This window comes from Lissotriton helveticus, chromosome 10 (genome assembly GCF_964261635.1).
Source record: "Lissotriton helveticus chromosome 10, aLisHel1.1, whole genome shotgun sequence".
Lineage (NCBI taxonomy): Eukaryota > Metazoa > Chordata > Amphibia > Caudata > Salamandridae > Lissotriton > Lissotriton helveticus.
Genome location: NC_136071.1, coordinates 1147714937 through 1147729278, shown reverse-complemented (window position 1 = coordinate 1147729278; position 14342 = coordinate 1147714937). Strand labels below are relative to the sequence as shown.

At 43.2% G+C, this 14342-nt stretch overlaps 1 protein-coding gene across 2 annotated transcripts in view; it reads right to left on the bottom strand.

Moving 5' to 3' along the window:
* The window catches only part of SLC4A7 (solute carrier family 4 member 7), a 441084-nt gene that overhangs the window by 410570 nt on the left and 16172 nt on the right, over positions 1 to 14342 (bottom strand). The gene's annotated exons all lie outside the window — the stretch shown is intronic.

The window sequence follows — 14342 nt, the reverse complement described above, 5'->3', positions numbered from 1 at the left end:
CGGTACTCCGGTCTGAGCGCCCTGGATAAAATCCGGAGCGGGGGGCCCTGCGTGTACATTGCAGGGGGGGAGGGCTTAAACTTTAGTTACGCCATTGAATCCACACATCGGTGTAGTGAAATGCCCCTCAGATTTTACCTGCAATTTTAAGACCTTTTATAAAACATAGAGAGACACTTAGATAAAATGAACATCTTAATTTTCTCCCTTCTTTCTTCAGAAAATATTTCCCTATACAACACGAATTGTGTGCCGCAAGGGTGGATTTTCAAATTCCCCCAAATACTGCATTATTGAAATTGGTGGTTAAGGTATGAACCTGCCAGCCATCTTAGCCCTTCCACACACAAATTTGGGACCATCAAATCAAGGGGTAAGACAGAATTGCATTAGTCAAGCATTATAAAAACATTAAAAAAAGAACTTTAAAAAAAAATGTAAAACCACACACACAATTCATGACTTTCCAACTTCTTAATGAAAAACCCCCAAACAGCACAAAAATCCCACATTAGTTGATAAGGTTTCAAAATGTACCAACAATCGAGTCTCCGCATCAGAGCAATATCTTGTGATCCTGGGCAAATCACTTACTCTCCTCCTGGCCATGGACAGCGCCTGGATACTCTCACGGGGATAAGCTGTGTATATAATTCTACAAACAACCAAACAAACCGGAGGGCCATGGAGGAGGGTCCGGGGGGAGGGGGTGGAGAAGAGGGGGGGAAATCAGCTGGGAAAAGGAAGGATAAAGAGTCATCATATTTCATTCTACTGAGCATTTTCTACATTATTTAAAACATTAAAAGAAAAGTGTCCAGTGATATATGAAAACGCTGTTGGACGAACTAACGCGTGTGAATAAACAAGCATAGGCAAAGCCAGTGGGGCCTGGCTTTAAAGTGCCAATGCAAGTTAACACAGGAATTCACAAACGCTCTTTTCGTGAATAAAGGCGGTCTTTCACATAACGCCAGTCCCCATTGGCTGTGGGGAAAAAGTGGCAAAATAAATTACTTTCTATGTAGAACGCATATTGCGGATAGTTGATTGAACGTAAAACGGAAAGGTCTGATTGCACTTTGCAAGTGTAAAATAGACCCAGAGTCCATTCCATGTGTATTTTAAATATATATTTTATAACAATACATCTTGCAGACCGCTACATAAAAAATAAAAAAATTAAAATTAAAAAAAAGGGACCGGTACAATGTCTCCCTCAGTCAACCCCGCGTCGATGGACAGCAACTTGCCAATCCCCACTCTTAGTAAGCATTAATAAAGCTTAGGATGAAATAAAATCCTACATTGTCTTGAGAAGGAAAAAACTATGTAGCCTGAAGAACGGGGCCACGAGAGACCAGGACCCTGAAAATGTGCGAGTCTTGACTTAGCCAGAAAGTAAAGTACTTCGGCCTCGTGCGAGTTTAGGATACCAAAACACAGATTTTTTTTTGTGAGAAACTGAAATTGGGTGCCATTTATTGGACTCATGAAACTGTAAAACCAGAGGTCTTGGATTTGCCCAATGTGCAATAAATACTCCACAACCCTCTAGGGCTCTTGCAATCAGACCCTTAGTGCCCGAAATGTTGCATAGTGGCGGGGAGACGGAGCTGCATTGAAGGAGCATCAGGTGTCCCAGATGTAGCCTCATTTGTACTGTATCCAGACGGAGGAGTGAATCACATTGTGCTCCAGATGAGTCAGAGCTGAGCAACAGCTGTGCATCAGCATCCAGTCAGACAGACAGACAGACAGGCGTGACACAGCATACAATGGAGTAAGCGGACAAACAAGATACTCTAGTTTATGTGGCAAGGATGAGCTGTACAGACTTTCATCTAGCGCCCTAAAGGCCTTCCTGTGGTGCACACAATGAAAAACAGACTATGCCGGATGCTATTCAGAAGGGTGGAAACCAGATCGGTTGACACCTTCCAAAGAAGGAGGGAGGGGTGGGGAACCTTTCATTCTTCAAGCATTTAAACATCCGGCACACAATAGTTTTCCAGTGGAAAAAAACCCACACACTAGAGTCCACCACAGTGAAAAAGAATGTTTGAGTGACATGGGGATGTATTATGTTCACACGACGATGGTCAGAGGCGTGCACGCCGCGGAGGATTTGTGGTCCTTTGTGAATGGTAGGCTAACCAGAGGGTGGTCAGTTAGAGGACTTGCATGCTCACCGTGTATTTAAGCGCACTAGTCAACGAGTAATGAAATACAAGCAGATGAACAATCTGAAACATTTTCCCCAAAATGTACAGCATGATCCGGAGAAAAAAAAATGGTTACAATTTTTTTAATAAAAAATATAAAACAAATTATTTCATTTTTTTAATAAAAAAATTAAATAAATAATTTCATATTGTTAGTCTTGTTAACCGCGGCAGGAAAAGCTTTATGAACAGGCAATTCAGAGAAGAGCTACAAATGAAACACCCTTTAGAAGGTAATATGGCCCCAAGAGGGGACTCCATGCGTGCCAGTGTTCAACAAGCAGCAATTAGTGGCCAACACTGGAGTGCCCTGGAGACATCATGATGCGTGGACTTACGCACACAGAACAGTGTCCAAGGACTAGGATACCACACCACATTCATAGACAGGAAAGGAACCTGCAGCAAAAAGAACTTCAATATATACTTCAATTATTGCTCCCCTAAACACTCAAGTGACTTAGATGAGGGGTGTTCTACAGGGCAGTTTGTTAGGAGCTGAACTGGAGCATAAGATTTGAAACCTACAAGCGAATGGAGGTACATGGCTATGAAAGTCTAAATACTCGAAGTCCGCGTGCAGTCTTGGAGGTGCCCCCAGGGGAGTGAATGAAGACTGGGCTAACCTCACTTCCAAGCACACAGGCGTGGCAGGCATGGGTCACTGGGGCAGTGCGCACGCAGGTGACTGGACTAAATGATCTATGAAAACAAGGAACAGCATCCGCACAGCGCAAACTGGATGGGAAGTTGTGCAACAGTACCCCCCAGGAGTTCCTTGAATATTGTCGGAAAGCAAAACTTAAGGCTTAACAGGCATCTGGTTCGCATCCATCTCACACGGAAAGGATTAAAAAGCACAACTGTACATGCAATGAAAGCAGTGCGCGAGACAGGATATTTGTTGATTAAAACAATGTATTGCAAAACAAATACTGCAAAGGTAATCTGCATCCCTTTATGGATTGCATGGGAGCTGGGCAGGGAACCCCATAGACTAATGTCTAGATGAAAAGAGGGAGTTACCCACATGAAGTCCAGGCAACAAGCACTGTGTTAATGGCCCTCTTGATACTGGCCAATAAATGCGAATTTGAGGAAGCATTTTTAACAATTGATACTTTTAACAGGACCCCCAAGGTTTTGGAGAAGTTCGTTCTTTGAAGCAAGGAATTGGACATTTAATGATTGAATTGCACCATTCAAAGCCCACATCCCAGATACACGTGGACAACCTAGGGTAAGGATGAAGGCCACTTTCTCAGGCTGTTGTAGCTTCCTGTTGAAGTAAATGAGTAGTCTCTAGATTGCCAAATCCAATTAGGCACGATTACCCATTTCCAAGCAGTAGCAGGGATTAGAGTAAGCGGATGTGCGGGTTCAGGAGAGGTGGGGCGCGCAGGTTTTAGACAGCTTTAGACAGGCTGTATGCAAAGTACTGTTGTACTATGAAGACATCACAGAGTAGTAATGTTTTGGGTCCCTGGTTTTTCTTGCCTCAGATCCTCAGTTTCTGGACTACGGGCACCTGGTCTACTCCACCAGGATAGTCAAGAACCTAGACTAGTTTCAAGGGTGAGCAACGCACTTCGAGGTAGTGGCAAAGTCACAAACTTTCAGCACAGAGGGGCGGGCCCGTGGGCAGATAGTGCAAGCAGCATGGATTAACTAAAAGGATGCCACAGCTTGCATGCTACCACTGAAATAGACATTTGCCTACTGATATGGTACCCATATATTAAAAACAGGCAATTCATATAATCCACCTTCAGAGTGTACCAGTGTGCATGGATTCTAAGGCAATGAAACATCCTTTGGCCATTTAAACTCTTCATTGCTATGCAGATCTCAACTGATCTGCAGCAATTATATCAAAAACAATACACAGGGAAGCAAAACATTTTTAAAAAGTAAGCGTCATTGCATGTGTCTCAAGTAAAATAAACTTGAAGTGGAGGCATGGTGATGCTAATAGGGAGATGTTGACGGTAGCTCTGTGAACAAAGTTTAACTTAATTCTAGAACATGTTCTTGACAACTAAAATATTATACAAATAATTGCCCTAAAAATATCATAAAAAGAAACAAAAAAGCTGCTTTACAATCTTCAGAACTAAAAGTCTATGGTGTGGATTAAAAATTCACACCGTGGTGCCAATTTGTCAGTTGAAACTAAATGAATTTACAAAGAGCCCTGTAAACAGAGTTACCGCTGAACAGCTTGGAGCAGGTAAAAATAAGTATGATAGGAAACAACTGCAACGAGCATTGGCAAATGCAACAGGTCTGGATCTGCCTTAAGTCACTTTCAGCCATGAATCACGGTGCAATTACTGTTTGCCCAGATACAATTTCATCCCAGAAGAGCCACCATATGCCCAAGTTCTGGTGTCTCAAGTCACAAACCAAGCTTATGCCATCACATGCACAGCAAGTCATGCATAGCTTCAGATGCTCAAGTGCAGCCTTCCTTCTTACCCTCCATCAATCCCTATTCATAGGAAGCACAGGGGGGGACTGGGGTCTCTTTGGAGAGACCTGTACCCACACATGGACCACTGCCTCCCGCTTCTGCCAAGAGGCAGACAAACTAGTAAAGGCAAGGAACCTCACAAAAAAATGGATCTTGGCACATGCACGCAGTTTGAGGCAACATGGAGGCAAGGGCCTACCTTGCAAGCTTTCACCACCGTGACCCACACTTCAGTCCCAGGCACGTGCGCTCTACGGACCGCTATGATCAGAATGCTGGGAAGCTTTGAGTGACCACATTTCACCCCCCCTCCAAAAGTCAGGGAATTTCCTTCTTTGTGAACATTGCTGCAGAGTAGTGGGATATGTGGCAGTGTGTGTTTAGTTATTCAATTAGCCACTGGTTTAGTTGCTCAGGGAGCTCTGGGGTGGGTTTAGTAATGCCAGGATGCTCATGTGGAGCTAAAAACATCAAGTACGAGACATCTACGAGTTCATCCAAGGTCTGGGAAGCAGTAACGCTCTACAGAGGTTGCATCCCAACACACTCGTAATCCATTGAGTGCAGGCCACGAACAGGCTTACGCTTACATCAACAGGTTCACTTACTATCCGAGGAGCCCAGTTCAATGCAATCGTTCTTAATCAATCCAACAAAACTCATTAAAGAGCATTTCCAATTGGCGGCTAGTTTCCGGATACACAAAAGCAATTGATACTTTTCAAAGTATTGAAACATACACCATTTAAACTGCTGGCAGAAAATGCACGCGGCAGCAGAGGCCAAACCTGCAGCCGGGTTCTCTGCGTTGGACTCCGCGCAAATAGGAACGAGTTTTAAAATCGATATGAAGGAATTAGGCCAAGCAAGTGAACTGCTGTAAGCTTTGCAGGATATAAGCAGTTGCAAACATGGTTTAATTATATAGCCTGGTGGTTCTTAACCTTTTGACTTCTGTGCCCCTCCCTTTTTAATCATTACTGGAATTTGGAGACCCCACTGAGTAATGATTGGAAGCCAGGGGACCGGAGTAAGAATTTGAACCCCAAAATACATAAAAGATATAGAAACAAGTATTCATAAAACAAAATCTACAAATCATGAAATATTTTCATTTGTAATTTTTTTTTTTTTTTAAACTACAATTTTTATGTTAAGGTTGTATCTTTTCTAAATTCAAACTTAATTTTTAGCCTCCAATTTAAAGTTACGTCACATGTACGAAAGGTTTTACGATTTTCATTTCGCTTCAATTACACACACACACACACACACACACTAATCTTTATTTAATTTTGGAAGCAGGCTTCCACCCGTTGCGGGCCCCCAGGGTGTTGTGGGGGTGCACATGGGGGTACCTACACTACCCCTCTGCATTTGCATGCACAAGGTGGCAGGCACCACGTGGTGCCTGTCATGTTGTGCATGCAAATGCACGACATGCATTTCTTACATTGCGGCGGGTGCTGCTGACAGCACCGCCCACCGCAATGTAAGAAATGCGGGATGCGTCTGCCAGTGTGTCGGGGGCATCCTAATGAGTAAGGCAGGACTATGGCGGGTGGTCCCTTAGGCCGTTGCGGTGGCGGGCAAACACCATAATAGGCCCCTAGGTTTTCAAAAGTAATTTTGTCAAGAGCCTACTGAAAGCATTCCATGTCCCAAAAGGCAGAGGAGGACGGTAACGAGAGATAATGGTCCCTAAAGCAAGGCAGGAAACATTCTCGTGGACTGGAATCTTGGACCTCTACTTCGGTACGAAAATATCCAGCGGATAGCCAATGCCAGAGGAGATGTGCCCCAAAATCACAGACTTTTGAAGGTGAAGCCCGGCTTCAGAGCTCGTGGTATCCGGAGTGGAGGACAGAGCCTTGCCTAGATGCCAGAAGATAGTGGAGCTATTAAGGGGTTGGAAGAAGATTGGGCTGTTTGAAGGTACGCTTGGGAGCTCTGGGGAGACTACACAACCCTTTCACAGTGGACGACGGGTGACCCATCAAAGAAAAAACATTATTAGCATTACCAACAAGTGTCCCGGTGTGCTTTGGTACACTATTGACCTCTAATTCGGTATCCATTCCATATTTATTAACATTTTAATTTTACAAACAAGCAAAGACGTGTTTTCTTTAGAAACGAAACAAACATCTAAACTAGCTGGCGTACGTACAATTACTCGATATTGTTAAAAGTGCAGACCCTTTATGTCTGCAAGTCTGAGACATTCATTGCCTATACAGCACAGTTTTATCTAAAGCCCTACACCTACCATGACAAAGCAAAAGGCGCATCAGCAATTTGCAGACTCATGAGGCTTAGGGTCTGTGGACCGCAAGGCTCAAAGAAAAGCAGTGATTGGGCACTTTTCACGTACACTACAAAGAGCCCAGTAGATCAGCAAGTTCTCGCCTGGTGTGCGCTTTCAAAAGGAGGGCACATTAGCATCCGACGTGCTACCAGAGCGTGCTTAATATCCATCCCCTGCCACACTGCAAGAGAAGGCAGGACCAAGTCTCTCAGAACATGGTGACCCTGCACAAAGGACTGGCACGACAAGTCCTGCTCTTCCACTGATGGCCGGAAGAAAGGCCTTTACTACACACGGCTTGTAGCAGCTGTGGCCTTGTTCGCACAGCAAGAAAATGGTCTCCGACATCTTCTAGGATGCACCATCCATCTATTCATTGGGAGGATTGCATAGTTAAACTTCTCTCTGTAGAAAGCATAATTCTTTCTCTGATGCTATATGGAAGCACAAACGTAGCGGGCTAAATAAGCATCAGATAGGGCTTTAAACAGGAAAGTACTATTGGGTGCTGAATGTCTGCACTTTCATCTAAAATGGAGCGTACCAACTCAGCGCTGATGGGAGTAATGGGAGCACTGGCACTCAGTAGCAAACAGGACAGCAATTCAAGCACCGATGCATTTCTAATCAGGGTGCAGTCCACACAGAGAACTAGTACCACCGTCATAGTGCGTTGCCTTACGTCCGTGATCAACGCAGAGATTAGGTTTTTGGGGGCAAAAAGTGACAGGTCCATCGGGACACATTTAGCAGCAGAAGTGGAGTATTGTGTTGCCTACACGCATCACCACTCACTGCTTGTGTCCATCTTAGGATTCCTCAAAGGTGCCCTGAAGCTAAGAAACATGCACCCTTTTCTGTCCTGCCTGGTAAAGCTTGGAGACCGTTTACAGATGGACCTAAAATAATTTATGAAGCACACTGATGCACCTGAAGTGACTGGCACTATGCAAGGTGTTTACACCCGACAAAAGAACACCACACTAATCAAACAAAAAAAAAAAGAATCATTCAAAAGTCATTTGAAGCACCAAAGGAAACTGCACCTTCATGGAAATGGGAGGAGAGGAGAAGCATCCATTTGATCTGCTGAACTTAATTTTAGGAATTTAAATCAGGCACCCCATCGCCTAAAGACTAAACATTCTTGAAGTATCGAGTGAAGCGGCTGAGGGCCGTTGATCTGGAAGGCCTAAAAAGCAGTGGCCAAGGATAACGCTGGCTACCAGGTGCAAGTTTTGATAAACTATGCTAGGCGGGCTGACTGTGGACATTCTATTGCAGATATTAATCCAATTTTCCATGATCTGAAGTTAATGGATACTTACTTGGTATGGCCCAGAAACAAGTTTTCACCTAAATAGAAGAAAATTGAGGTGTTAATCTCCTATTTTCTGAATACTCATAAGAATTGAATGAAACAATTTGTTCAAAAGTACAAAGAAAGAAAAAGCAAGAAAAATCATTCCAACATGAATGGGCCAAAAGGATTTTGATTTAACAAATGTATAGAAGCATTTATTGGAAGGGGGGGGGGGGGACTACTCACAAAATATTACAATCGCGAGTGGAGGTCCAGTGAGTGTTGTACAGTCAAACGTAAAATATATATATACACATACATACATATATACACATATACATACGTCTTTCAGCTCCCGAAATCTACCAATGTAAGCACTTTAAATCAAAGCCAATCCTTGAGTGACAGGGTCTCTTCTGCTTAGTTTTAAGAATCAAAAGTATACAAATAAAACCATCACTACCAATGCAGCCACAAAGTAGCAACCGGAAGAACCAAGTGGGGAATGGCATGAGCACAGTGCAATTCAGATATAGAAGAGGGGCGAGGTAGAACTTCTTTTAACAAACAGTCAGAGAGGATGTAATACATTCCAGCAGTGAAATGCACAGGGTGATCACAGGATCACAGACGTTGCGCCATCTGCATGTGGAGCGGATCCAGTATGGTAAAAAGGATCAATCCCCCTGGCAGGACAAGATTCAGCTTGCGGGGGAAAGCAATCCTATTAGTCAGAAAAGGAGTATTTTGCTTGGTAACTACTCTCCTGAGAAAAGGTTTGGACTTTCTCTAGAATGTAAAGTTTTTTTTTTTTTACATGATGCGCTAAGGGAAAGCAGGACTGTCGACAATTTCTAGGTAGCCCCCTCCCAAACACCACAACTATAGAGTCAGGACGGAAGGAAAATGATCGAGAGGTTTTCCAAAGCGCCACTTACAACAGCCTTATGTTAATTTCAGTTTTCAAAGGAGACAGACAGACAAATAGATAGACATACAAGGTTGCCCAAGTGGCAGCAGTGGCAGCAGAATGCGCCACGCAATTCATAAGCCATACGCGTTTCGAGCTATCCGGCGCTCTTGTTCACTGGCACGAAGAGGCAGAAATCAGGTAACGAAGAACTCAGGTTTATTAAATACACGGAGTCACGCCCCAGTGGGCTTGTCTACAGGCATGCTGGTAATTGTAGTCCTGTAAACTGATATGACTCCTCAGTTCTCTTGCCAAGTGGCCCCTGTCCTGCCACTCAATTATGATTAAAAAAACGGTAGGGGGAAAAGTCTGTATGCACACAACTGCTGTACTCCGAGATAATATATAGCGTTCCGGGCTGCGCCCTTCTTCTGAGGCCTTCTGCACACTCAATGACTGCCACCAAAACGACTCCAGAAATACTCCTAAATGTATTCCAATATAACACTCAGGTGAGTAAAAATAGCCACTAAGCATATATACATAAACACACGTCACAAAAAAATCCAAAGGTTCTGCCACACTGAAAAAAACTGCAATTAATAAATATGTTTTAATCCATCAAAACAAGGTACAAATGACACGATTCGGCCGTCGGACTGCGGCCTTGATCACATAATGCGCTACGCGCAAGTAACAACTTAAGTGGTCAGGTAAGTGTTCCACCATTTTTACATTTTTTTACCACAGCGTGAGTTTCGACCAAGTCCCAAAGGGTCACATGTTAATGACTCATGAATGGCACAGAACAAAGTCAAAGTACATTGTAAACAGACTCGTTAAAGCAGGTCAATGTGAGCTAAAGAACACAAAATATGGCAAATGGATTGCATAAATATAAGTGCACTACTCGAAATACAGCCAGCATATTAAATAGATTCAATGTTATAAGCATGTGTCTTTCCAGATGGGAACGCTAAAAAAACTCAAAACAAAATGATATACCTGTACCATCTCCCAAGTACTTAAACAGGAAACTCAGGAAAAGACGGTGGCTGATAGTACACAGAATGAGTGAAAGGTGTACACAGCTTTGAGTTACATGCTATGTTAACTATATAGACTGACAATTAATGGAGTAGGGCATACGAGTAAGGGACTGGGCAGGTATGTATGTATTATTTAGAAAGTTGATCACTGCCGCGACAACACAGCAGGTCCCAACCAACAGTCGACAGCAGATCGTGTCTGCTACGTGGAGCTTCCATTCCACTTCAAGTGCCAGACAACATGATTACTCATACCGAGCACCTTTAAACAAGTCAGATCCTAATGTAAATATACTCAGTTAACCAACTTGTTTTAAATAAAGTTTAGAGGAAATATGATGCAACCTGCTTGCGCTTTATAAGCGCACAAAAACAACTCCTCTGGTTAACATGCAAGACTCCCATTGTTTCGTATTTACGTCCAGCAGAGCTACAATTTGATCTGGCAGCCTTCAGGTAATTCAATTTCAAACTTTACTCAACAAATGTCATAAAACGACATCATGTACAAATACATATGAAGAAAATTAAAATTTTCCACTCAAATCCACAGGCGTACAGCCATGGAGAACGGTCTAGCAGAGTAACGGGGTTGAATCATATGTAAAACTCTTCGCATCGTTTCCTGATTAAGGTCATCTTTTAAAGTTTACCGCTGAATAGCAGATCTCTAGTGTAGAATCTCTGCAAAAATTCCAATCCTACCTGGTGCGGTCTCGTGTTTGGCCTACACAAAACCGGGACCAGAAAGGAGGACCCAGGTGCAGAGTATAGTGAGCAAAACAATAGAAAGTTACTTGAGCTCTGCTTCGAGGCGCTATTATGGCGACACTGCCAGGCACTTTGCAACGGGAAGGCAGCCTTAATTAGATGCATTGTATACAATCTAAAATGGGTGAGATTAAAAAAAAGATTAGACTAGCCACAATAGATATGATTTGAGGGTTCTGGTGGTTGACACCAATGAGTATCTTGGTACTGTCTACAATGTCTGGGCTTTTGCCAACCATACTTCCATGCAGCACTCACGATAGTTCTGCCTTACCCTTTACACCTCACAGTAATCTTTTGCAGATTGGTGTACACTTCCTTAAGGCCTAGTTCCTCAAATGTTCTCTCCAAATAGGCAAACCGTGGTATCTGATTAACCTCATCTAGAGATAAACACTCAGACGCAGACCCTAACCAGGGCTGCCCCCGGATTCCCCCGGTATTTAATCCCCAATAAGGGTGTGGGGAGGGTGGTGGGCGGTGTTAAACCAATTAAATCTTCCACCTAAAATAATCACAGTTCCTCGTGGCAAATAAATGTGGAGGTACTTTTGGGAACTGCAAGCAATCTGCGGGTGAAGCCATTTTCAATTTGTTGAAGGGTCCCCATATTGCAATATCCCCACCAACCTGCCACATATAGCCCCGTGAAATACATTCACTTCTGTACAGGTTTATCATCTCCTTAATATCCATGTGCTTTAGTTTATGTAAAAATCTAAAAATGTCCTCAATATTCCAACCAAATCCCTGTGCTCTTGCAGCAAGAAGAGATTTTCAAACGAGGGACAAACTAAAAAAGAATCCCTATATAATTTTAAAAAAAACTAACCTCTAAGGGTCACCCGCCCCCCCACCCCCTATCATTGCAAAACGCTTTGTTTTTGTTAGGATGCCCACAGGTCATAATGTAGGATTTAGAATTATTTGCGTTTAAGCTTTCATATAGGAAAAAATGGAATCTAGTAAACCTTGCAAGCAGTCTGCAGTACAGGAAATCAATAGAGTCATCTGCATAAGGCCGAATGGGTATGGATTGGTTTCCCATCCTGGACAAGTTATTTACTCTCTCCATTAGGTGCTTCCTGATCCCATTTATGTATAGCAAGAAAATAACGAAAGCTGAAATGCCCTCATGTCTCGCACCCTGTATAGAACCAATCTGAGGACCCTTTTCGCCAGGTGGGCCAAAACTGGCTGTTAAATCAGGATGTATCCTTTTCATGAGAGAGGGGACATTTAATGGCATCGAACCCCATTATCCTTCATAGATTTGATCGACTAAGTCGTAAGCACTGGTTAGATTGATAAATGCCATATGCAGTGCTCCCGTGTTGGCTGTCACATACTTCCCTGGAATAAGTTAGAGATATAAAGACTGTTGGACTGTGCCAATTCCACGTCTGAAACCAAATTGGACACCAGACAAGATCTTATTTTCTTCAGCACATGTTTCTAGATGGGACAACAGAAGTCACCCCAGGATCTCGACACTTTAATGTAACAGGGAAATTGGTCTTAACAATAGGGGAGGCTCTATCCGTAATTTTATAGATGGAACAATAGAAGAACTCCAAGAGACGGGAAATGAACCCACCACAGCACTCCTTCCCACATTTGTTAACATAGAAAACTCAGGGGAAAAGATGAATCCATAAATTTCTTTTTTTTAAAAGCATAGTTCTACCCCCCTCAAGAAGCTTTGCCTCATCCTATTTCATCCATTGGTCTGTTCAACTGGCATTCACATTGTTTCCGCCCACCACATTATATGGATGTGTGTAACATTTTGGCTTGATACCCTGCACGCCCGCCTAAAAAACCTGCTTCTGTGCAATCATGCTTGATAGGAAGCATCCTACTATTCCCTTGAAATTACATGCATTTATTTTTTTATTGCAAATAGTTGGTCGCCATATTTAGGCAGCAACAAGTTTTTGCAGTTTCTCTTTTCGTGGCATAGGCTTGTATTAAAAATATGAAATGTAGCCACTGAACAAGCATGCAAAGGGCAGACCGATTGGCTTTGCCAAAGTTTGCTATTTTCTTTATTTGTGCATAACTCAGATATTGTTAGATAGGAGCATGGGTCTCCAAAAGCTTGAACGCTCCTCCGGCAGAGAGCACAGCCGTTAAGAAGGAGTGTAACCAATGTATACCAGGACAGGGGCAAGTGAGGGCATTCGTGAGATCCGATGCATCTTAAATTTCACTAATAAAGCAGCATGGTAAACAACTGACACCTGCAAGGTAGTCAGCCATGTTTATTTGGCTTCTTTTCAAGGTCTGGCGCTCGTGAAAAGCTACAGGGCTGGTGGCTCCGGAGACTGAAATGCTACATTTAACAAACCAGTTAGGCGCAGCACTGGTCGTGCCAGCTGGCCCACAGCAGCCCTTCAGCAGACGTCAACCAGAAGGAAACACCTGCACGCGGGGCGCACGCTCCCTTGAACTCCGCTGACCGACAACGGGAAGGATGAGTGACAAGTCGTGGTACTTACTCATTTGCAGTAATTGTAGCAGTCAATGCTTTGCACTGCTGCAGGATGGCCTCTGGTGGACATGGTCCCCAAGGAAAGAGGGGTTCAGCACTGCTGAACACCCCAAGTCAATGGGTTAGTTAAAGCCTGGAGCTAAGCCACCCTTCATTCACTGTCACATGACCCATGTTTTGCTGTCAAAAATCACTATGGCTAAGGACATACTTGCGGTGTTTCCAAAATGATAGTAACAGCTTTACAAAATGTGATCATACAGTCCAAGAGAAGTAATTGCATTTAAAAGAGCGATTCAGTCTCTCAAAAACACTGCAACTGACAGGAATTTTATTACATGACAACAAACATTTATAAGAAGCATTGATGAAGACTGTTAAACTTTGTTTGGCCCATCTTGATTTCTTTCCAGATTCAGCAAAGCATGCGACTGGCTTTTGAGGAGGCGGGCTCAGTTACACCCAGGAAGGACTGAAGGCATTTAAGGAAGAGCTATCAAATACATGGTTTGCTTATGCTGGCCCCAGGACAATTCACTACAAAATAACATTGTTTACTTTCAGGGAGGTGGGAGCGCACCAGACACGCCCCAACGAAATTACCTTTTGCATGATGTTTCATGTAGTTCATTATTTCTCGCTCAGTTCAATTCAAAGTGTTCATAGCCAGTGCTGTATTAGTTTCAATTCGTATCCCTAGACAACCCATGAACTTTGCTTTTTTTCCCTTCTGACGATTGAGGAATCATGAAACACGTGTCTAGGGATACGAATTGAAACTAATGATACAGCACTGGCTATGAACA